Genomic DNA, 26,192 nt, shown 5'->3' with positions numbered 1-26,192 from the left:
TTTCTGATATATGTGATGGGACTGAGTATAAAAGGTGTATAGTGAACAATAGGTATAGGATTACTCTCAAATGGAATACTGATGGTGTTTCTCTCTCTAGAAGCTCAAAATGTCATTTGTATCCCATTTTAGCTACTGTTTGTGAAGTGCCTCCCAACTTGCGATCTCGATTCATGGTTGTTATTGGTGTTTGGTGTGAGCCAGTGCCTCCCCCAATGAATACTCTGCTTCGCCCATTTGTCGCTGCTCTGAAAGAAATTGATGAAGAAGGTGGAGTTTCATTTGTTCATCCCATATCTAAAGTTGTTCATCAAGTTTCAGTCATTGGTCCTCTGGCCTGCGCAGACGCCCCTGTACGTGCTCAGATTCAGAATATTAAGTCTCATGGTGCTATTGAAGCATGCAACACCTGTGAGCAAAAATCTGACAGCATTCCACTTACCAGAGCACAACTTAGAGAAAAAAGACTAGGCAACAAGAAAATTAAAAAGAGGCGAGGGTTTTTGTTTAAAAGGCAACCAGCAAAGTTGCGGACAGCCAGAAGAATGACCAAGCAGGCAAGAAAGGCTTATCTCGTAGGTGATTCAGTGGTGTTGTTGGTCCCTCTGTTGTTGAGCAAATCCCTTCTTTGGACCTTAGTACCTGTGTCTATGCAGAGTACATGCACGGTATCTGCCTTGGAGTAGTTAGGCATTTCCTTACTTTATGGACAACTGTGATAGGTCCTTGGTATTTGGGAAACAACATTGAAGAAATAGATTCGGCAATGAAGAATATTAAGCCACCTGATTGTATTAACAGACTTCCTCGAGATGCTTCAGAACTTGGCAATTGGGAGGCTAGTGAACTACGAGCATTCTTATTGTTTTATTCTTTGCCAATAATTGTTCAGTTTTTACCTAAAGCTTATTCTCAACACTGGATGTTGTTAGTTGTTGCCATTTGGTTGCTTCTTCAAGAAAAAATATCAGATACTGATTTGACAAAAGCTGAAACATTGATCAAGGCTTTTGTTCAAGACATTGGTAGGTTGTATGGGCCAGTGAATTACACCTATAACTGTCATCAATTAATCCATCTTTGTTTATATGTAAGACGATGGGGCCCGCTCTGGGCAACCTCGGCCTTTCCATTTGAAAACTTCAATGGTATTCTGGGTAAAATTATACATGGCACCAAGAACCGTGCAAAAGAGCTTGTTAACTTGCTTCGTGTATCTCATGGTGTTGAAGTGTTGCGGGGCAGTATTCGTGTTCATAAATTTGCAGGGGCTGAAACCAACTTGAAACTTGCAGGCGAGTTGCACATTGACAAGTTGTCTACTCTTGACCATGATTTTTTAAACTCTGTTGACTTGGAGCAACCCTTCAAAATATTCTCTCGAGCTACTTTGAAAAATAATATTACTTTCACCTCAATGAACTACTTCCGGGAAAAGAAACGGATCAACTATTGTGTTAAATACTCGAAAAATGGATGTACTCACTATGGTAAAATTAGGTTCTTTTTTTCAAGTGGTTCTGAAAACAATGTCTTTGCTGTTCTTGAAGCTCTAACTGTAGACCATAGTAGGTTTTTTTATAATTTAGCTACTCGCTGTCAAGTTACCCACCTTATCCCTGTATCTGACACAAATACTCTTGTGTTGGTGAATATTAATGATCTCTCAAAAGTTGTTAAACTTGATTCCTTTGTATGTGTGTTACCTAATAGGTATGAGTACAATTTCACAGGTGTAAATGGGATCAGGATTTTCTGATCACCTAGCGCTGATCACTTACTGGATCAGAAAATAGAGGATCAGAAAAAAACCTGATGCTTTTTCGAACACCTTTTCTGATGTTTTTTATCCTGATTCCTGATCACGTTTCTGATCAGCGTGGCTCTGATCACCTCGGGTCTGATCACCACTGGAGTAGAATCAGAAATTGTATTATCAGAAATGTAACGATATCTGACTCGGGATATTTTCACGACCATGAAAGATACGGAGATGAGGCAAACGGCTCTAGGGGGTCGAAACTGAGTCCGATCCAATTCTGCAATCCGTTTTACGCTAGCTCGCCATCGGCTCTCAAAATGCCAGAAGATATGGTCTAAATTTCATGACCTTGAAAATGCCCTAGCCAAATGTCGCGAACATATCGCTCACCAAATTTGAAACCAAAATTCCGAAAACTTTCTGTTTTACAGGCATCTAGATTTTTGAGACATCACGATTTTCTGATAGTTTTGCATGTTATCAGAATGTCTATGTTTTCTGATGACTCTATTCTGATCACTGTCTGATCACTTTTCGGATCAGAAATTTTCCCTGATCACTTACTAGCGATCAGACTTTTTCTCTGATCATTTCACAGTTATCAGAAATTCTTGTAATTCTGATGCCAATTTTTCTGATAGTGCACCAATGATCAGAAAATCCCAAATTTTATCAGAAAAATGGGTAAATGATCAGAAGATCCTGATCCCATTTACACCTGTGTTGTGATGTATTTGAAGCTAATGTGAAGTGATAGTGCTTGAATGTATTTGCCAACGTTATGACAGTCTGTCTTGAGTTACCTATTCAAATGGATGAATTTCAAGTGTTATATGTGAAATATAATTATGTAACAAATTTAGTCAACTAGAAAATTAAACAACTTTGAAGTAAATTATGTGGCTGTGATATTGAATTCGTCATGTTAACGAGTGTACTTGTGTTTTTTAAGTCATTAAATTTTGTCACTATTTAAAATTTGCTGCATTTTATTTCTTTGTACATTTTCATGCCTTTTTTCTAAGCACGCACTGAACAGCCAAGAATAAGTCTATTAGCCCGAAAAGGTGTAAACATTTTCTGACAAAGCCCCTCGGTATTCAAGGCTCTTAAGCCCAACTGGAATGGCCTGGAAACACTTTTCATCGCCCTTCCCTCCCCTGCTCCCTTCACCTTGGAGCACTAGCAATTCACTAGATTTTTTGACTGAAGGGCATCCCCAAAACTAATTATGGAATAAAATTATGTACACTCATGAGAAAAATTTTAAAAATGAACCTAAGTTGAAATTGGTCTGTTTTCTAAGTATTCGTTTTTCCTTTATTTTGTACATTCTAAACTTGTGACAGTTGGTAGCACTGTTCTAAATCTAAAAAAAAGAAAAGAAAAAAGAAATTGAATGGTCGCATGGCTCCACACTGTGTCATTCATTCATTCATTCATTCATTCGTTCTGATTTGACAGTGCAGTGCAGTGCTTGGAAACTAGGATGGCTGCTTCTCAATTCTCTGTGGATCCGTTCCTTGAAGAAATTTACTTGACTGTGTTGTTTTTAGAGGATGGGTTCATCGTCAATGTTGAAAATTATGATTCGAAAGGACGACTGCACTGTGGGGGGGACATTGTGTACCTGGAAAGAGAGGACTTTGAAGGTGAACAGCTTGCTGTCATTCTTGGCTGGGGAGGTAAGTTATGACTGTATATTAGGTGTATTTATTGGAACATCATTCCATGCATTGCCCTATGCTAATGGCCATTTTTTTCTGTTGGTACAGAAACTGAGGCTGAGGCTGAGTCTGCTGCCAAAGTTTATATTGAGCGGTTAAATAAATGGCACGCTGCTGAGCCAGGATCCAGCAGACTGATAGTGCTAGGTCACGATGTGACTAACTCTCAATTATTTGCAGAAGATAGTCAAACACAAGGTGAAAATGAAGAAAGTGAGACCAATGATGATCAACCTCTTGACCTGACAACCAACTGACTTTAATGTGTTTTTCAGTTTAAATCTTCAGTGTTTTTTTTAATTCATGATCATCTCTATGGTATTTATTTAAGAGTATGTTGATGTTGCTTCAACTAACTGAGTCTAAATTTGTACAGTAATGTCAAGTTCTAGTCATATCTAGTGTTTATATTTGTGTATGTTTAATCGTCAAAGGATGTAATTTTTGTATCGCACTGTGTCGCACTCAGCGATATTAAGCCAGAAGCTTAATGTTTTAAATATCATTGCAATTTTTAAACATTGTTACCAATTTTATTTAATTATTAATTGCCTCTTCCAGGATTCTTTTCTCCATTAAAAGTATGATCTCTACTGGCATTCATTTTTCTTATTTTGATAATTAAAAGACCCGCATTACAACATAAAGACAGAAATTCAAAGCATTAATCGTATTAAGCTATCAGGGCACGCAGTCACATTTTGCTTGTTGATGTGAGAAGCTAACCAAGATGTCTCTCGCCCACACACCTCCCTTTCAACCTGGCTGCGAACGGCTCGCCAGGGTAGGCCACCCGCACGCACGCGTGACGTGCGGGTTGGCCCAAGCTTTGGTTGACAGGCGCTTCACAGTGCACAGGCCTGGTCAGGGGGCATCTGCTGAAGCCGTGTATGCCTTCATTTACCTGAATATTGAACCTAAGTTACATTTAATATGCCTCCGAGGGGGAACTTAATTTGCTTTGAGTATGTCTTAATAAGGATGAGTGAGCATATCGTCGCCGACCGGGCAAATTGAGGGCACATATTGTACCACATTAACCTGAACATGCCCAAATTAAGTTTAAAATGGAATACTTACTCAGTTTTAATGTGGACCACATTAAGATCTAATAAAGGGGTCAGGTCTAATAAAGTCTATGTTAAAATTTAATTTAGTGCTTATAAGGTCTCATTAAATACTAATAAAAAAATTTTTCCAAGGGAGTAAATAACAGGAAAACACTTTTCGTGTCAATTCAGAACTATCCTAACTGCACATCACGTGAAAAGCGGCGTTTTCTCAAAGTCCGTGACGTCAACATACTTCATAAAATTACTCGCCGAAGGGCTTGTTACAAAGATTTATCCTTATATAAATAAGTGAACATTTTATTTCACATGTATCGAGATTCTCTGATTTGCAGTGAAGATACTTTAGGAACACTATTAGGTACCTGCGCAGTTAGGATAGTTGTAAATCTGCACTGACAGTTGGGATTGTCTTGGACCAGCTCTGGCAGTTAGGACACTGAAAAGTCAAAGGACGGAATTCATTCCATCCTAGGGGAAAGAAACAAAGTCTCGCCACTCTGTGGCGAGAAACAAAATTCTCACCATTTTTTTGGCGAGAAACAAAAGTCTCGCCATTTTTTGGCGCGAAACAAATGTCTCGCCAAAACATGGCAATAATTGCAACCCCACTCTATTGGATACCGGGTATATATCCCAGTCAATTATTGCCATATTTTGGCGAGACATTTGTTTCTTCGCCAAAAAATGGTGAGACTTTTTTGTCTCGCCAAATTTTGGCCATCAGTCTCGCCATTCAATTTTCAGTGGATTGTCTTGGATCTGCTCCGAAAGTTAGGAATTTTCTATTAGGACGCGTCGAATAGTCCAGTGAGAACAATGGTTTGGGAACTTTGAACGACAACCCAATAGGGCAGCGGACATGACGACCATGCTGGAATCCTACCCTTTCTGAGGTTGCGGGCCGATTGCGCGAGATCGGAGTGTCTTGCTGATTCAAACCGCAACAGGTATGCTGAGGCTGAACAGTGTTGATGATGATGGAGTGTACTACCTCTTGGAACCGTAGGTCACCAATGTTGTGAGCCCGTTCAACAATTGTAAGAACACTAGGAGAGAAAGTAAACTCAGTTCCGAGTTGTTCTGCTGGGCGCTTTTGAATTAAGGTCCCTCAGTTTTAAATTATTCCTTGATTTCCGACTTAGAAATAACCGGGCGTGATTCGGCGCCCATTAAGACAATTGGTCTCCTGAGGCATTCAGTGAGGTCATCAGAAAAAAAATTAACTGCCTGCTGCCATTAGAGACTAGGGCAGCGAGTCGGAAGGCACCGGCCAGATTACAGAAGCGGCTGAGAAGCAAAGTCGGTTCTTGAAGATAGGAAAAGTACGCATTGTGTTTGCACTAATTACTTGCCTAAAATCGGACGAATCGAGCAAAACGTCAGCAACATGCTGCTGGGAGTGCAACAACGACCGCCAGGGGGCGTGCTGCCGGTTCCTGACTTTTTGATTACTTTCGTTGTTGACTGGGCGAAGACTGAAGGGGTCTACACTGCTAGAAATAACCACAACAAAAGTACACAAATTTCTGGCAAATTTTGTATCAGGTATTGATTGTACTTTTTAAGTACAACAATTGTTGTACAAAGTACAATTGAATCGGCATGACGAGTGCTGTGCAGTCCAGGCCTCGTTGTGGTTTGTAAAATTTTCGTTGAACTTTTAACAATCCCCGTTGTGCTTTTATTGTACAGTTTTTGTTGTACTTTTGTTGTACTATCCAAACTTTTTCTCGCAGTGTATCGTGAAATGGTATGGGCAGCTCATTTCGTAGCTTCGTCCAATCCCAAAAAATTTCATAAATTTGAGTAGATGTTAGCTTCAAATTTTATTGTAATAATACTTTTAAGGTAGGGCCGGCCAAAGCAAGCGTGACTGACACCGCGATGCTTTGCCAGCTCCGCCTAGCCACGCTTAGCCTCTGCTCCTACATTGGCCGGCGGCCCTAGCTTTCCTTTACCGGGCCATCTTGCAGATCATCGTTGGCGATATCGAGGTCAGAGTTCACACCATGGATAATAGAGCCCCTTTATTCTCCATGGTTGACACTCAACCTGTTCCAAAAAATGTATTTCACCGTAGTATTCGTTCCGATCAAACTTTGCCAAATTTGCCTAAGATGCAACGTGAGCATTTAAGTTCCAAATCCAGAATCCTTTAAACTAGGGGTACGCGCCGTTGTGTGTGGGCGCGTAGTGTGGCTGAGCGATGCGAATTTGCACTTCGGACTTTGCTTAAGTTGACGAAATGTACAGCTTGTGGGCTCATATCGAAAGAAGTGTAGGTCTGGGGTGTAAATGGAAGTGATTTTCGTTATCAGCACACAAAAAACTGTTGGGATCAACGTCAAACTCAATTCCAAAATTTTGGACTAAAATTGGTCAAAATTCGGTTATGCGCGAGTCTGGGAAAAATTTGGAAGTCATTTTTGAGTTCAGCTCACCAAAAACTGCAGGAAACAATATAAAACTCGATTTGAAAATTTTGGTCAAAAGTGACCCAATTTGAAATGAAAATATAAGTCTGGAGTCAAAATGGAGGTGATTTTCGTTATCAGCACACAAAAAACTGTTAGGATCAACATCAAACTCAATACAAAAATTTTGGTCCAAATTTGGTCAAAATTTGCTAAAGCGTGAGTCTGGGAAAAATTTGGAAGTTATTTTTGAGTTCAGCTCATCAAACACTGCAGGAAACAATGTAAAACTCGACCTAAAAATTTTGGTCTGAAATGACCTAATTTGAGATGAAAATATAAGTCTGGAGTAGAAATGGAAGTGGTTTTCATAATCAGCACTCCAAAAACTCCAAGAATCAATATGAGATTCGATTGAAAAATATTGATATCAAATTGATCAATAATTGGTAAAGAATGGGTCTGGGTTGGTCTTCATGGATCACCCTTTGTCGTCACCAATACCCTGATGCCACACCAATGCGATTCTTTCAGTCGAGTAACATTCCATTGCCAGCATAGAATCGCTTAATTCGCTTGAGTCACTATTAGATATATCTTTTTCTTCAAACTCATGAATTCACAAATTTATTAGATATATTTGAGAAGCCTTTTGTCATTATTTTTTTTTAAACCAGTGAATTAAACAATATAGACTGGAATATGTAATCATAGTTTATATTTAGTGACTCATTTTAGGGCAGGCGGATCTGAAGCATTCGACGGAGACCAAGTTTTGTCAAATTCAGTGTATCGTCTCATGAAGTACAATGCAGAGGCCACTTGTTGCTCAATACGCCAACTTAATTTACCTTATTCATGCCTCGTGATATTTTATCTTTGGAGTAAAAGAATACAGTATAGTTTTAACATTGGGCTTACATTCAGAGAGCCAGCTTTTAAACCATTACCAATACTTAGTTCCAGTTGTCGGACACAAACTTTGGTGAAGTGAAAGGAATCGTGTCATTAAATCCAATTACCAAGTCACCCACCGCTCAAAACCTGAATCGTCTCATTGAACCCAATATCAATTCAAAATCTGTTAGCACTAAATATATGGATTATTCATTGCACTAAATACATCTATTTATGGATTCTTTTAATCAATAGATCTTAGTACTAAAATATTTATGTTAGCTTGCAGCATTGCAATAGAATGTCATTTCCCGAGACAAACCAAGACAATTAACATGTCTTCCAATTTTAACACAAGTTATTCATGCATTTACCTGATTTGATGGACTATGTTATTTAAAAATAAAGATGTTATCAGAGGAAACAAAATCAGTAGATGCATACAAAGTAAAAGGCAAAGAAAACATTCTATTAACAATCCACAACTACACTCACAGTGCACTGACCTGAAGGAAGATTCCCCCGTGAAGGGGGAGGGGGAGAGGAGAACGAAACACGGAAACCATTCTCACTTTCAGTTTTCGTATTTTCCTCTGTTGACACTCCGGAAGGGTTTTAATCATTCTAGAATGTTAAAAAACTATCTCAGTACCTATTTGAGAACCCCTTTGCTCTTTAGTTTGTTTATTTGCATAAGTGCCGTCCCGTCTTGCAGACGGCTTGCAAGCGCGGCAGCCGGTATGAGAAATTGGTCAGCCACACGCTGCTACCAACCTAACCACGCTAATTACCTAATTCAAAACGATGTTTTGAATATTTCAAACGATGATAATTGTTAATCTAAGATAAACTCCCCCTGTAGGATGTTTAGGAGACATCAGGTGTGAAATTTGGATACTATTCGTTCAGTAGTTGCTGAGAAACGTGAGTGATTACATACAGAGGGACAGACGCACGACCAGTCAGTTTTTGGTGCGCCCAAACACGGCATGGGCTTCGCTATCGCTCAGCCAAAAAATTGGACGTTACAAAAAAAGGAACCTTGTAATGACAAAGTATTTTGAGCATAGGCCTACATTAAGATTAAGGGGGGAGACTCGTCATTCTCCGTCAAAATATCAGATTTTCGTTTATGAGTTTTTTGAATTCTTTGTGTCCAACCCTTGAATTGGGTGGCTGGCTGGTTTCGAAATTCAAACCCGTTTGGCCACAGGATGAAATTTTGTAATTGATTTTCCACAGGATAGGTTAGACTGGTCAAACTTTGAAGCCATTTTACTCAATTGTAATATTTTGGGTCTTGCGCGCACGATTTAAGCCAGACCGTTGCTTGTTTTGGCTTCATAATTTTTCCAATGTCAAGAACCTATAAAGCCCCAATCCGACTGACTCACTGACTGACTCACTCACTCACTCACTCACTCATAGAAATGTTTGGGGTGAAGGAGTGGTCGTAGAGACTTGCGGTTTTTTCCATTCAATTCCAAATTTTATGGGAAAATTGGGAAAAATCCCAAAAGTTGAAAATTCCTCACCGTTTCCGAGAAAACCTACTTTATCTACAAAAAAGGGGAACAAATTTCTCACCGTTTCCGAGCAAACCTACTCAATCTTCAAAAAAGGGGACCGTCCGACTAAAAATTTTTATTCGCCCCATCGGTAGGTCTGGTCGAGACATTTCCGAATCTGTGCCGCAATCCGGTCTCCGTCACTGGCAACATCCTCAAAAAACGATTAAATAGGCCTAAATTCAACAAAATCCACTCAATCTTCAAAAAAGGGGACTGACCGACTAAAAAATTTTATTCGCCCCATCGGTAGGTCTGGTCGAGACATTTCCGAAACTGTGCCGCAATCGGGTCTCCGTCACTGGCAACATCCTCAAAAAACGATTTAATAGGCCTAAATTCAACAAAATCCACTCAATCTTCAAAAAAGGGGACCGACCGACTAAAAATTTTTAATCTCCCCATCGGTAGGTCTGGTCGAGACATTTCCGAAATTATGCCACAATGGGGTCTCCGTCACCGGCAACATCCTCAAAACGATAAAAAAAAAGGCCTAAATTCAACAAAATCCACTCAATCTTCAAAAAAGGGGACCGACCGACTGAAAATTTTTATTCACCCTATCGGTAGGTCTGGTCGAGACATTTCCGAAACTATGCCACAATGGGGTCTCCGTCACCGGCAACATCCTCAAAACGATAAAAATAGGCCTAAATTCAACAAAATCCACTCAATCTTCAAAAAAGGGGACCGACCGACTGAAAATTTTTATTCACCCTATCGGTAGGTCTGGTCGAGTCATTTCCAAAACTGTGCCGCAATCGGGTCCCCGTCACCGGCAACATCCTCAAAACGATTAAATAGGCCTAAATTCAACAAAATCCACTCAATCTTCAAAAAAGGGGACCGACCGACTGAAAATTTTTATTCACCCTATCGGTAGGTCTGGTCGAGTCATTTCCAAAACTGTGCCGCAATCGGGTCCCCGTCACCGGCAACATCCTCAAAACGATTAAATAGGCCTAAATTCAACAAAATCCACTCCATCTTCGAAAAAGGGGACCGACCGACTAAAAATTTTTATTCGCCCTATCGGTAGGTCTGGTCTTGACATTTCCAAAACTGTGCCGGAATCTGGTCCCCGTCACCGGCAACATCCTGAAAACGATATAAAAATATCAAAATAGGCCTAAATTCAACAAAATCCACTCAATCTTCAAAAGAGGGGACCGACCGACTGGAAATTTTTATTCGCCCTATCGGTAGGTCTGGTCGAGACATTTCCGAAACTGTGCCGCATTCGGGTCCCCGTCACCGGCAACACCCTCAAAACGATTAAATAGGCCTAAATTCAACAAAATCCACTCAATCTTCATAAAGGGGACCGACCGACTGAAAATTTTTATTTGCCCTATCGGTAGGTCTGGTCAAGACATTTCCGAAACTATGCCGCTATCTGGTCCCCGTCACCGGCAACACCCTTAAAACGATATAAAAGTTGGCCTAATTTTAACAAAATCCACTCAATCTTCAAAAAAGGGGACCGACTGACTCAAAATTTTTATTCGCCCCATCGGTAGGTCTGGACGAGACATTTCCAAAACTGTGCCGCAATCGGGTCCCCGTCACCGGCAACATCCTCAAAACGATAAAATAGGCCTAAATTTAACAAAATCAACTCAATCTTCAAAAATAGGGACCGACCGACTAAAATTTTTTATTCGCCCCATCGGTAGATCTGGTCGAGACATTTCCGAAACTATGCCGCAATCAGGCCCCGTCACCGGCAACGTCCTCAAAGTCATCAATCAAGAACCTATAAAGCCCCAATCCGACTGACTCACTCACTGACTCACTCACTCACTCATAGAAATGTTTAGGGTCAAGGGGTGGTCGTAGAGACTTGCGTTTTTTTCCATTCACCTCTACCGTGAAACGGGGTAATTTCGGACACTCGGTGTAATTTCGGACAACTCTGCCCGGAAGCATCGCGATGATGCTCCCATCTAACGGCCAACTTGGAGGCTTGTCCCGTTGCGCGCATCGCATCGGCCACACTTAAAACCATCTGATCAATCACCCAGAGGCCAAATCTGGGGCAAACTTCAGGAGAAAGAGTGCTTTTTGTATTTCACCATTTTTACCTAAATTCGCTTTATGCGTAAAAACTTTGACTGGCAAGCCGAAACTGTTCATGGCCGGTTCATGAGGTGATTGTTTGTCGATTCAATCATGTTAAGAGCATACTGTGTCAAATTTTCAATCACCTGGGTCAAATAGTATGGTTTATATGGGCTCAAAACTAAAAAAATGTTACTTCACGGGGTAATTTCGGACATACAAACGTCACGCCAGGGAGAGTGGGTATGTCCTGAACACTTCCAATGTCGCAGGGTTTGAGTGGTGGAAGCTGAAGAGTTCTTCTGAAAGTTGAAGATAATCCAATAACAACGATAATTCCCAATTGTTACAGCGATTGCTTTGTAAACTTCGAATTTCATAAAGATTGGGCAAAGCTACATCTTTAATACTTAGTTTTATGTGCATGTCCTACCTCATTGTCAACGACTGTTTCGCGATTAATTTTCTTTCATGTGACATGAGAGTTGGACTTGGCGAATGGCTGCATAGCTCGCCGGTTTACTACAGTTGGAATGCAAAGCTTTCCACTGAGCCCCTGTATCTTCCTAACCGTACGTACGACACGACTACTTGCCTTTCATATGCATGTATGTGACCGTATGTAATCTCGTAGAGGAAGATTTAAGATTCACTTTCGCGTAATAAAGTATGGCCCGAGTTGCCTATGAAAGCCAATTGGTCAAACATTAAAAAATAGAAGCGTTCTAAATGGCTCCACTAATTTCACCAACTATGTATTCCTGAAATCGAACTACATATGAGTGCAAAAACATAACTGCAAATTATGTATGAATGACCACCCCTACCTCACCTTTACATCTAAACCCTTACGAATTTCTCATATAATCATATTAGCACTTTAGAGAGAGAAAGTGATCGATTTTGAGACCAAAATCAGAACGAAAAGTCGGTTTTTCCAAGGGTGTCCGAAATTACCCCAAAACACGGGGTAATTTCGGACACTGCTTCGGACCCTCCACTGTAAAAACGGTGAGGTGCGGATATTTGAAATAAGCGCCAAAACGAAGCTAAAGGTGGGTAGATGATAAATTTTAACCCTCAAGTCCATGACAGCACCACAACTTTCACAATTTCAAAAAAACCTATCAAAAGTGTCCGAAGTTACCCCGTTTCACGGTATCCTTGTCAAAGCAGTCTTCAATATTTTCCGGACCTTGTATGCACCCATTGACTGCCACAGTAGCGAATGCAATACAAGCTATCTATTTGGGCAGTAAAAGTAGCTTATTATATGGTCTAAAGCTGTTAAATAGGCCTTTCATAGAAGCAGTACATTTACTTCCTTAGAAAATTAGCCTTTGGTCACCACGGACTTACTGAAAAGACTTCGGCACGCGCCCCACACATGCGGGGGTCTGGGGGCGGAGCCCCCAGCGAGCAGCGCGAGTTTCACCTCTATAAGGCCGTCATTCTGAACTAGGATATCTTCAATCGGACAAGGGGAAGTGGCCGAAAACAATCATTGAAATGTCAAAATTTGAATACTTTTTTTGGTACACCTAAAAATGTAAGTTTCAGGCACTGAGGTACCACCGATTTCAATTATCCTAGTTCAATCTACAGTGCCAGGAGTCCTTTTGAAGGAGAAACAAAGACATTTATGATACGATGCCGCATTTTTAAAAAATCATGCGCGCAGTGAATTTTTGGCGTATTTTCGAGGTTTAGCAGAAAGACTACAGATCCTAGGTTATAAGGCCTAGAGTCAACCTTTTTTTTTCAAAATGAACCTTAAAGAACCAGCTTTTTATTGGAAAACCCCACTAACCTTCAAATTTATTGGAAAGAGTTTACATGAAAGCCTGAAATTTGCTAAAATTACGGTGTCAAAGACGAGTCTCCCCCCTTAAAGAAAGTACTTCGTAATTCAAGAACTATTTTTTCGTCGAACAAACTATATAGTTTGTATCTTACAAATGCGCAAAATACTTCGTAAGGTTTTAAACGTGTTGATTCAAAGGTAGAGGGGCACCTTAGAAGTAAGTTATCGTAAAAAGGATTCTAAACGCCGAATGTTTCCGTTCGAGGTCATCTCTGTTGCCGCGACCAGCCGTCGGAGGATGTCGAGCAGCGAGGCCGCGGCCGCGGCCACAGGGCCGCTGTCGGCGCACCTGCGGTGGTGGATGTACGACGTGATGCCGAACGAACACCGCACTCGCTTGCACCGGCCGGTGGCCTGGCTGCGCTCCTCCTTGGTATGCTGTAAAACAAAATCCGCGATTTTGGACGTAAAAGAATAGAGTCGATGGGAAAAGAATAGAATAGAGTACAGAAGAATAGAGTCGATGGGTCCTATGAACAAAGACCGATGTCTTTTAGGTCGCTCGATCAAAGACCGATGTCCATTTCGGCCGTTTCTGCATTCGCCGCTTCTTTATCTTGTGGTTCTCGCAACAGACATCCAATTCAAACAATAGTTTGAAGGTTTTGTTTAGAGAATGATATTCTAAAACTCATTTGTGTGGAATCAAAACGTAGAGATTGTTCTTGGACTTCAAAATGAACGCGTTGAGAGGTTAGGAAATGGAGATCGGTCTTTGTTCGAGCGACCCAAAGGAGATCGGACTTTGTTCGAGCGACCCGAAGGACATCGGTCTTTGTTCATAGGGCCCATCGGAGTGCAGAGGCTTGGTAAAATTTGCGGGACGTTTCGCAGAGTTCTCACAAGAAAGCGTACGGAAGTTCCATTCACTGAAAAGTCCTCACCAATACCAAATTTGGTGGAGTAGGGGTGAGCACACTAAATGTTTGTGTACAATTTTGTACGTGGTGATGCATAATCTTAAACCTGTGTACCGTCGTGCATAGAATTGTGCGTGAATTTGCAGTCATTTGTGCATCTTTCCGCATGATATGCAAATTCCACGTATGCAATAAATCGTGCAAATTGCACGTACAAGATCCTACCTAATCAATTAGTGTGAAGGATTATAAATCCTATCGCCTAAGTTGGGGTGGCGAAGTTTCCTGACCCGAATTGGGATGAGGAAGAGGGTATCTGCTAGCAAAAGCTAGAAGTCAGTACTATCACTCCCATTTGGGCCCAAATTGACGGCCGTGTAACGTTTCGACGAATGTCGGTACTCAAACACTGAAGAATATGACGTCACTTTCTTCGAATGGCAGTGAGGCGAGAGTGGTTGCGTGATAGTAGTATCACTCTGTCCGTAGTGAGCACCCATAATAGAGCAAAGCAGCCGAATTTCTCCGAATAGACGCTTTCGCTCGTCGCCAAGTGAAAAACAAAAGTAATCTAAAAGCCAGGAACCAGTGGGAACGTATCTACTGGTTCCTGTTTTTTGGCGAGCGATAGCGAGCCCTTGCCGTGTTTGGGCGCTCCAAAAAGTGACTGGTCGTGCGTCTGTCTGTCTGTAGCATACACGCTCACGTTTCTCAGCAACTACAACACTAATGGTTCCCAAATTTTGCACCGAACCTCTCCTAAAGCTCCCACAGGGGGAGTTTATCTTTTATTAACTATTACTACCGTTTGAAATATTCAAAACATCTTTTTGAATTAGGTTCTTAGCGTGGTTAGGTTGGCAGCATATGTAGTAATTTTTCATACTTGCGGCCGCGGCTCTCAAATACGGGACCTGGCAAAACATTGGCAAATAAAACGAAATAAAGAGCAGAAGGGCTTAGAAGTGAGTTCGGTCATAGTTTTTCGATATTCTAGAAGGATTGAAACCCCTCCGGAGTGTCAACACAGTGAAATACGGAAAATGAAAGTGACAATTATTACGCGTTTCGTCCGTCCGCCCCCTCCCCTCCCCCGCCACAGGGGAAATGTTTTAGTCAGTGGAGTGTGTTTGATAATTGCAAGAATGATTTAGTCTTTTTAAGCTTTGAGAGTGTATTTCCATTTTTATTCCCAGACATTATACTTTTTAGTTGTTTGCTTTGCTCAATATTAGTTAGAAAATAGATTAATACAATCTAAAGGTACAAACCAGACACTAATTTTGCCAAAATAAATAGTCTTTGCTGACTCTTGGCACTGACTCTGGGAAAAGGCTTCATTGCAATGCTGTAAGTTAACTATAGTACTAACCTTAAAGATAACTATATGGTGAGTGAGTGTAGCGCATACATGGTTTGACATTGACATCTGATTCAATGAGACGATTCAGTGACTTTATCATATGATTTTATGAGACGATTCTGTTAACTTCATCATACATTGTCTGCGACAACTGGTAATTTGTGTCTTCATGGTTTGAGTTGGCTCTCTTTTTAATTTACTCAGAATGTTAGGTAAATACTTATGCTATACTGTTTCAAAGATTAAATATCACATCATGACTATCATTAAGAATAAGATTAACTTGCGTTTAGCAATAAGTGGGCTCGACATTGGATTCTATGAAACGATTCATTGGATCTGACAGAAGGTCTTCTCCGTTAAGTAGTTGCAATCAGCCTGCCTGTAAATGTGTCTCTTTTTAATTAATTGAGATAAATCAATATGGTTTCATCCACTAGTTTAAAATAAAAGGGAGATAAAAGACTTTTCAGGTATTACTAAAGTTCAATAACAAGGAGATATCGAATGGTAATTGAAATTTGTGAATCGTATTAAGCAATTCAATGCTGGCTGTTGAATGTTACCCGACTAAGTAACAGTGTCAGGGTTCATGTTACGCCACCATAAACAGGAAACACACTTAGAAATTGCGTTCATGTTAACAACTGCAGACCCATACTTCCAACTAGAACTAGGGGTACGCGCCGTTTACTGTGGGCGCGTAGTGTGGCTGAGCGATGCGAATTAGTTTCTGCACTTCGGACTTTGCTTAACTGGACGAAATGAGCAATTTATGGGCTCTGAGTGAAATGTAGGTCTCGGGTATAAATGGAAGTGATTTTCGTTTTCAGCACGCAAAAAGCTGTTAGGATCAACGTCAAACTCGATTCAAAAATTTTGGTCCAAATTTGGTCAAAATTAGGTAAAGCGTGAGTCTGGGAAAAATTTGGAAGTCATTTTTGAGTTCAGCACACCAAAAACTGCAGGTAACAATATAAAACTCGACTTGAAGATTTTGGTCCAAAATGACCTAATTTGGGATGAAAATATAAGTCTGGAGTCGAAATGGAAGTGATTTTCGTTATCAAGACACAAAAAACTACTGAGATCAACATCAAACTCAACTCAAAAATTTTGGTCAAAATTTGGTCAAAATTAGGTAAAGTGTGAATCTGGGAAAAATTTGGAAGTCATTTTTGAGTTCAGCACACCCAAGACTGCAGGAAACAATATAAAACTCGACCTGAAAAGTTTGGTCAAAAATGAGCTAATTTGAGATGAAACTATAAGTCTGGAGTAGAAATGAAGTGGTATCCCGAACTGTCCACCAATCTAACTTCCCCCCATACAAACTTTCCACCATTAAATCTGTTCCCCCATTTAAAACGGAATATTTGACAATTTATTTAATTTTTGGTTCCTCCATTTAAAAAACTAAATAATATGGATGAAAAATGCAAAATAAATGAGCTGCTCACCACTTTCCGTAAAAGTTGCCCTAAATAATTTTTAAAAATTATCAAATAACTGTAAATAATTTCTAAAAATTATTTTAAAAACGTAGGGGCATAAATATGCTGCCGTGATGTCACTGTGGACACTATGAAAAATTTCGAAGGCTTAAAACCAGGTGACAGGCTGCCTGTAGGGTAAGGTGCCCAGTGATGGCCACTTTTAGCGCACTGATGCGCCTTTAACCCCTTTACTAAGCGTCCCGCACGTCGTACCGGTATGAAAATTTCCAGAAACATAAAAGAAGGATAGAGTAAAGGCTCCCAAGGGTAGAAACCAGCAAAATTAAATTTATTCTTTGAGAAAAAATTAACCAAACTATCAGTACAGTTTGCCCAGTAATGGCCACCTTTTGCCCAGTGATAGCCAGGGTCCCGGCCCAGTGATGGCCACACTAGGGTTTGAGCGCTTTGTTTTCGTTTTTGACAGTTATTGAACCCAATTTCAGCTGGTTTGCACCTTGTTCGAAGCTACAGGGGTCACTGTGTCTTAGGAAACGGAAATCAGTGTAACCCTGGGAACCTACCCTGGGAATCTACTTGTGTTTATACCATAAATATAGAATTAAAGTTAAAATTTGAAGTTTGCGATAGAAAAGATTTGGTTTCCGAAATGATTTGATCTCGAGAAGGTGAACATGTAATGTTAAGCATGTTATAGGTACATACTTCAAATTCAAAGGTTTATCGGTGTCCAAAGTGGAAAAAGGTACAAAATGCATCTTTTTTCCTGTTTCAAGGCCGATAACTTCTGAAAATCAAGCCTGAACCTAAAACATGCTTAACATTTTTTGTTCATCTTGTTGAGGTGAACGCGTTTCTGAAATCGAATTGTTTCTATCGCATATTTAAAATTTTGACTTAAAAACAAAACTTATTGTACGTACGGAGTCTAAACAGTTTCCATGGTACCGTGAATTCAGGTCCCCATGAGGCAGGCGGAGTGAGATGCCAGGTCAAAACCAAGATATTTCAGGCAACAAACTAGACGGATATGCACGGCGTCGCATCGCTCGTTGCAAAGTCTGCCTCAAAACACTATTGTGGCCATCACTGGCTGTGCACTGTTTTGCCTGCCCAGTACTGGCCACCACCCCTTTTCCCTCAAATGTAACGAAATTTCAAAAAAAACTTGCATGCTATGGTTAACTTGCCCTCTTTCGATTCTTCTGACGTGATGTTTCTCTTGCACGGACCTCGTATTCACAAATGACAAGCGACGCCGTTAAAGCCTGCGCTAATCTGGGCCGGTAAGGAAAGCAACGTTCGACCGGCCGAGAACGCAGTGTTCAGCGCGCTGCGCCCGTGTGGCCGTCCAAAACACTAAAAAGCTGAAATTTTTTCGGCGTTGTGTTGCCAATAGGTGACAGTACAAAACCTCAAAAGCTCAATTCTTTAACTAATCTCGCCTGGTGGGAAAGTCAGAGCAAAGTGTGAAGTGGCCATCACTGGTACCCTGGCCATCACTGGGCACGTTACCCTAAGCTAGAGAGCCGTCTAGGCTCTCTACTCTTGGCCGAAAGGTTCCGTCACTATGAAAAAGTGCGCAACCAGTCCCAGGCAGACCGCGCAGTCACGGTTGCGGTGAGCTTGGCGTACTCCAGGTTGTGAGGCCCTTGAGTCGTTCAAGCACGCCGAATGCACTGCAAGAAAAAGTGTGAAGAGTACAACAAATGTACAACAAAAACTGTACAATAAAAGTACAACAGGGATTGTAGAAAGTACAACGAGAACTGTACAAACCACAACGAGGCCTGCACTGCCCAGCACTCGTCATGCCGGTTCCATTGTACTTTGTACAACAATTGTTGTACTTTGAAAGTACAATAAAAACCTGATAAAAAATTTGCCAGAAATTTGTGTACTTTTGTTGTGGTTATTTCCTGCAGTGTGGGTCGCGCCGCAGGTAGCGTACGGTTGAGGCGTGCTTGGCGTCCTCCAGGTTGTGAGGCCTTTGAGTGGCACTAGCACGCCGCCTAGGCCGCGCCGCAGCCAGCGTGTCCTCCAAGCTCCCCTGTCATTCGTGCGGCACGCGGCACGCAGCCTCGCCACCAGGGCGACGGCGTGCTTGGCCTCCGCCGGCATGCAGAGCCCTTCAATCGCGCATGACGCCGCCGCGGACGCGTGACGTTGAGGCGTGCACTGCAAGAAAAAGTGTAAAGAGTACAACAAATGTACAACAAAAACTGTACAATAAAAGTACAACAGGGATTGTAGAAAGTACAACGAGAATTGTACAAACCACAACGAGGCCTGCACTGCCCAGCACTCGTCATGCCGGTTCCATTGTACTTTGTACAACAATTGTTGTACTTTGAAAGTACAATAAAAACCTGATAAAAAATTTGCCAGAAATTTGTGTACTTTTGTTGTGGTTATTTCCTGCAGTGTGCTTGGCGTCCTCCAGGTTGTTGGGCCCTTGAATCACACTGGCACGCCGCCTAGGCCGCGCCGCAGCCAGCGTGTCCTCCAGGCGCGACGCCACCCCCGTTGAGGCGTGCTCTTGTCCTCTGCCAGGATGTTCAGCCTTTGAGTCACACAAGCACGCTGCCTAGGGCGGCTTCGGGCCGGCACTCAAAGCGGTGGAAGGGTCGATTGCCATCGAAGGGATGTCACTAGGTCCCTGAAGAGCAGAAGACAGCGTGTCGGACTTTCCTGTGCCGGCTCCATCTCCGCCAGGGGTTCCCGACGAGTTGCAAGTTCTTTTGAAAACATTTATTGCTGAGTCTTCTTCCTTTTCCCCTGCTCACTGTTGAAGACCCAATAAAATATTCTATCTTTTCTGTTTTAAAATTCATGTTTCATTTTCATTTCTTCAAGTTGTGGCACTCTTTCTGTACTACCCTAAAGGCAGGAACGTGGACTCACGTACGTACATCCCATGGATGCATTTTTAATATTACAAAACATTCCAGTTCCGGTAGAAACTAGGCAATTAGAAAGCACGCCTCAACAGTGGTGGCGTCGCGCATGGAGGACAGGCTAGGCTAATGTCATATGGAAGATAGGTCTGCGCAACCGAGATGCATGCTGGGACCCCGGGCAAGCCGGCAGGCAGGCTGGCAGGCAGGTAGGCGGTCCTCCGCTGCAGCCGGCGACGGATACGGGAGGGATTAGCTGCCCGGTCTCCCAGCATGCATCTCGGTTGCGCCGACTTGCGCCGACCTATCTTCCATATGACCTTAGGCTAGGCTGGCTGCGGTGCGTCCGCGGCGGCGTGCTGCGCGACTAAGGGTTATGCATGCCGGCGGAGGCCAACAACGCCGTCACCCAGGTGGTGAGGCTGAACGCCGCACGAATGACAGGGGTGCTTGGAGGACACGCTGGCTGCGGCGCGGCCTAGGCGACGTGCTAGTGTGATTCAAGGGCCCAACAACCTGGAGGACGCCAAGCACGCCTCAACGTCACGCGTCCGCGGCGGCGTCATGAGCTTGGCGTACTCCAGGTTGTGAGGCCCTCTTGAGTCGTTCAAGCACGCCGAATAGGCCACGCCGCAGCCAGCGTGTCCTCCAAGCGCCCCCGTCATTCAAGCATCACGCAGCCTCACCACCAGGGCGACGGCGTGCTTGGCCTCCGCCGGCATGCAGAGCCCTTCAGTCGCGCATGACGCCGCCTAGGCCGCGTGTCGTTGAGGCGTGCGTGGCGTCCTCCAGGTTGTTGGGCCTTTGAGTCACGCTACCACGTCGCCTAGGCCGCGCCGCAGCCAGCGTGTCCTCCAGGCGCAACGCCACCACCGTTGAGGCGTGCTCTTGTCCTCTGCCAGGATGTTCAGCCTTTGAGTCACACAAGCACGCTGCCTAGGGCGGCTCCGGGCCGGGCACTCAAAGCGGTGGAAGGGTCGATTGTCGTCGCAGGGCCGTCTTAAGGTCCTTGAAGAGCAGAAGACAGCGTGTCGGACTTCCCCGTGCCGGCTCCATCTCCGCTAGGGAGATCGGTCATGGTGTACATCGAATAGGGATAACCCCGGATAACCCGCGGCTTACCTCCGGACTACATCGAGAAATTTCCAGGATAACCATTGGATTACGCCAGATTACCCCGGAGTACCTCAGAATTTCCCCGGATTACTTCAAAATTTCTGGTTATCCGGATAACGGATTACCAATTTGCTGTACACCGGATAACTGAAGTCGTTTCCGCCTCGTGCGACGCAGGGGCGCGACCACAATTCTCGGTACGATTTTCTGAGTTCAGCACCATCGCCACCCCGCCACCCTCGCGGCCTTGGCACCTGGCGGCCTCGGCCGAGATGCGCGCGACGACGCGCCTCAACAGTGGTGGCGTCGTGCATGGAGGACAGGCTAGGCTGGCTGCGGCGCGTCCGCGGTGGCGTGCTTCGCGACTAAAGGTTGTGCATGCCAGCGGAGACCATGAACGCCGTCACCCAGGTGGTGAGGCTGAATGCCGCACGAATGACAGGGGCGCCTGGAGGACACGCTGGCTGCGGCGCGGCCTAGGCGGCGTGCTAGTGCCACTCAAAGGCCTCACAACCTGGAGGACGCCAAGCACGCCTCAACGGTGGTGGCGGCGCGCCTGGAGGACATGCTGGCGGCGTGCTTGCGTGACTCAAAGGCTCTACAACCTGGAGGACGCCAAGCACGCCTCAACCGTACGCTACCTGCGGCGCGGCCTATTCGGCGTGCTTGAACGACTCAAGGGCCTCACAACCTGGAGTACGCCAAGCTCACCGCAACCGTGACTGCGCGGTCTGCCTGGGACTGGTTGCGCATTTTTTCATAGTGACGGAACCTTCCGGCCAAGAGTACAGAGCCTAGATGGCTCTCTAGCTTAGAGGCAGCCTGTCACCTGGTTTTAAGCCTTCGAAATTTTTCATAGTGTCCACAGTGACGTCAAGGCAGCATATTTCTGCCCCTACGTTTTTAAAACAATTTTTAGAATTTTTTTATAATTGTTTGATAATTTTTAAAAAATATTTAGGTCAACTTCTATCAAAACTTTGGGAGTTCTGCTTCAGACATAACTTTAGATCCACATAACCGTTTATCCACATAATTGTTGACAGACATAACTGGCTACAGACATAACTGGTGTCAGACATAAAAGAGGATTAATTGTGTTTAAAAACTGTAAACACACATAACTTTACTCCTCTGACAGTATTTTCTATTTCTTTACCTATAATTTATTAAAAATTAGGTGATACTTAATATATTTTATATGTAATATATGTATTATAATTTTATCTTAGGGGGGACACAATAATACGGGGGACGGAAAAAATGGTGGACAGATATAGCCATCCCGAAATGAAAGTGATTTTCATGATTGGCACTCCAAAAACTGCAAGAATTAATGTGAGATTCAATTGAAAAATATTGATATTGAATTGATTAATAACGGATAGAGTATGGGTCTGGGTTCATGGATCACCCCATGTCGTCACCCTAATGCGAAACCAATGCGATTCCTCAGTCGAGTAACATTCCATTGAATCGCTTAATTGGCTAATCGTCTGCTTGAGTCACTACTCGATATATCTGTTTCTTCAAACTAATGAATTTACAAATTTATTAGTTATATTTGAGTAGCCTTTTGTCATTCTTTCATTTTAAACCAGTGAATTAAACAATATAGACTGGAATATGTAACCATAGGTTTTATTAAGTGAATCAGTTTAGGGCAGGCTGATCTGAAGCATAAGACGGAGACCAAGTTTTGTCAAATTCAGTGAATTGTCTCATGAAGTCCAATGCAGAGGCCACTTTTTGCTCAATACGCCATTATCTTATTCATGTCTTGTGGTAGTTTATCTTTGGAGTAAAAGATGACAGTACAGGATTAACATTAGGCATTGGGCTTTTGTTCGGAGAGCCACATTTAAACTATTACCAATACTAAGTTCCAGTTATCGGACACAAACTTTGGTGAAGTGAAAAGAATCGTCTCATTAAATCCAATTACCAAGTCACTCACCGCTCACAATCTGAATCGTCTCATTGAATCCAATATCCAAAATTTCTTAGCATTAAAAATACACATCCATATGTGGATTCTTTTAATCAATAGATGCTAGTACAAGAATATTTATGTTAGGTTGCAGCATTAAAATAGGATGTCATTTCCCGACAAAGACATGTAACTTGTCTTCTAATTTCAACAGAAGTTATTCATGCATTTACCTAATTTGATTTTCTATGAAATTTAAAAATAAATTTAAAAATAAGGATGGTATCAGAGAAAATAAAATCAGTAGATACACACAAAGTAACAGGCAAAGAAAACATTCTATTTTCAGTCCACAACTACACTCACAGTGCACTGACCTGCAGGAAGATTCCCCTGTGACGAGGGAGGGGGGAGAGGGGCACGAAACACGCAAACCATTCTCACTTTCAGTTTTCGTATTTTCCTCTGTTGACACTCCGGAAGGGTTTTAATCATTCTAGAATGTTAAAAAACTAACTCAGAACCTATTTGAGAGCCCCTTTGCTCTTCAGTTTGTTTTATTTGCATAAGTACCGTCCTGTCTTGCAGACGGCTTGGAAGCGCGGCAGCCGGTATGAGAAATTGGTAAGCCACACACTGCTACCAACCAAACAACGCTAATAACCTAGTTCAAAACGATGTTTTGAATATTTCAAACGATGATAATTGTTGATCTAAGATAAACTTCCCCTGTGGGACACTTTGGAGATGTTCAATACGAAATTTGGGAACAATTGGTGTTGTAGTTGCTGAGAAACGTGAGCGTGTACGCTACAGACTCACAGACGGACAGACAGACTCACGACCAGTCACTTTTTGGTGCGCCCAAACACGGCATGGGCTTCGCTATCGCTCAGCCAAAAATTTGACACTACTCGAGATTACTTTCGCTTGTTTTGATGTGAGGCATGCTTTTAGAAGGCGTACAAGGACATTTGCTGCGAACTGAAGTGCTTGATTATTACTCAAAGCATATTATAAGGAATAGTTTCTATCAAAACCCCTAAATTGACAACACTATATTGAGTAAAGCTCTTAAACATAGCTGCAATGCTATTTTTCGTTCTTTCTTTATCCTTCTTAACGGTGGGGATGCATGTCCACAATCTTGAACCCACTACCTTAACATTATGCGGGAAATTGAAGAAAATAACCCTTCTTGTCCGGATTTACCCCACAGGTAGTGAAAACCTTTGATGTTCAATTGTAAGGAAACGGCGAGCCATACGACTACTCCCGAAACGCCAAAGTAAAGTCCAATGACCATATAATATGGCAAAATTTTAGTCATGGGACTGAACTTGACGGTAAGGTACGATAAGTACATGAAAATACGAGGTAAAGATGCAGCTTTCGCCTGTTTTTGATGGTACTCAAATTTCGTGAAGCGACCACAGCCAAACGGTTTGACCTCCTACCTTGGAGATTTGGAATTATCATTTTTAACTGATTATCTTCCTCTGTTAGGCGGGCTTTTGAGTTATCTTCACTCGAACCCAGTGAAAATCGAAGTGTCCGGAATTACCCCGTGTCCGGAATTACCCCACTCTCCCTTACACTGTTTAAAAAAAAATATTAAAATTCAGCCCACTTTTGTAAGACCTAGTGGTCTAATTTCTGAATTAAGACCAGAAGTGTGCAAAAGAAGAACCCTCGTATTAAATTTAAGACTTTTCGCAGTCTTAAAAGCAAATTCAGACCATCCAAACAAAAAGTCCAACAGGGGTGACTGAAAATTCAGACTAAGTACAAGACCATGTAGTTTGAATCGCCTTTTCACACTATTCTCCTGAAAAGGTGATAGATCTTAAATTTCGAACTGGTTGTGTATTTTGAGACCATGAGCCTGAAACGGGAGACGTATTGTTCTTAAATGTCAGACTGGTTGCCTCACTTGACCAAATTTAACCGCAATATTTGAGCGCTCGATACAAAATCTTAAATATTCACGAACAGCCCGAGTTGTCCGCAGTTTAACTGCCGCAACATTTTAAAACTTTTAGTTTTTGTATTTGCAAAATAAAGTAGGGCTGATATCAAGATTCCGTCTCTAAAGTTTGTCAAGAGTCATCAAAGAATACAGTCCATGCAAGACGACTCATATTTGTGCCAACCAGGAATGCAGGAAGTCTTTCTACGACAAAATTTTTTGTCGACTGAGCAAAGCTGTGAAGTTGAGCGTATAAGCCAACGACAGCTGATCATAAAGTTATTTCTTTCCAAATGATAAGGAAACTGCCCACTTAGCTTAAAGGTGTTCAACCTGTTGAATCTGAAACCTTCGATGCACATTTTTATCTGTTAACTTTGAAAATACTATTTTGGGCAAGTTTGGCCCTTCAATGATTTTATAAGTGCTCAACTAACTGAATGTATGTTCTGTATTTTTGAACTTATTGGGTATTTTTATCTATAAAGTCCCACATTTCTACAATATTATTTATTTTTATTTCTCAGTCCGGTATGTCTCCCACACTCCCAAGAAACACCAATATTAACTAATTAATTAATTAATTAAAACTAGTTCTCCAAGCCTCTGCCTCTGCCAGCGCCCCTAGCGGAAAAGTCAGAAAGCTGGGCGGCGCGGAGGGTATGAGAAATACTGAACCCGCCGCCTCCGCGGCTTGGGTAGGAAGTAGAATCTCGCGCTTGGCCCAACTTGCCTGCAGGATTTCTTTTTTTGCTTTTCTACCCTGGAGAGGCTATAGTTGGACGCAGCACCGTCGAATTCTTCGCTGAGGACTGCCGCTTCTGTGCCTTGTCTCATCGCCCTGGAAGTTGTGCACTTTCTTGAAACTGCCGCCTCTTCGTACAGTCCGTGTGCCCTTCTGGAAGCGTTTCAACAGCACATGCACCCCTTTCCTCGTATCTATCTTAATGCATGCGTGGAATTATATTGAAGCTTAGTTGTACGCTTCAAGAAGGGCGTAAAGTCTTGAAGCGAAGTTCTACGCTTTATTTTTATTACCAGTGTACCGGCGCCTGAGTGCCCTATTCGTTCGTTGGCCGATGCCACCACAAGAGGTCCTCACTTTGGGAGAACCTACACAAGACTGCGAGTTGGAGCCCCTCACTTGAACCTTAATACACGAGTTCTCTCACAGTTTGTGACGGGATCCATTCCTTAAATTCAAGATTATCCACTAAACGGGAGAAGGAAAGGG

General features: G+C 42.5%; 1 protein-coding gene across 2 annotated transcripts in view; it reads right to left on the bottom strand.

Moving 5' to 3' along the window:
- LOC117649315 overlaps positions 1-26,192 on the bottom strand; it is a 72,826-nt gene that overhangs the window by 17,066 nt on the left and 29,568 nt on the right. The window lies entirely within an intron of this gene.

Source organism: Thrips palmi, unplaced genomic scaffold (genome assembly GCF_012932325.1).
Source record: "Thrips palmi isolate BJ-2018 unplaced genomic scaffold, TpBJ-2018v1 HiC_scaffold_4, whole genome shotgun sequence".
Lineage (NCBI taxonomy): Eukaryota > Metazoa > Arthropoda > Insecta > Thysanoptera > Thripidae > Thrips > Thrips palmi.
The sequence above is the reverse complement of the archived record's forward strand: the minus strand, read 5'-3'. Positions and strand labels throughout refer to the sequence as shown.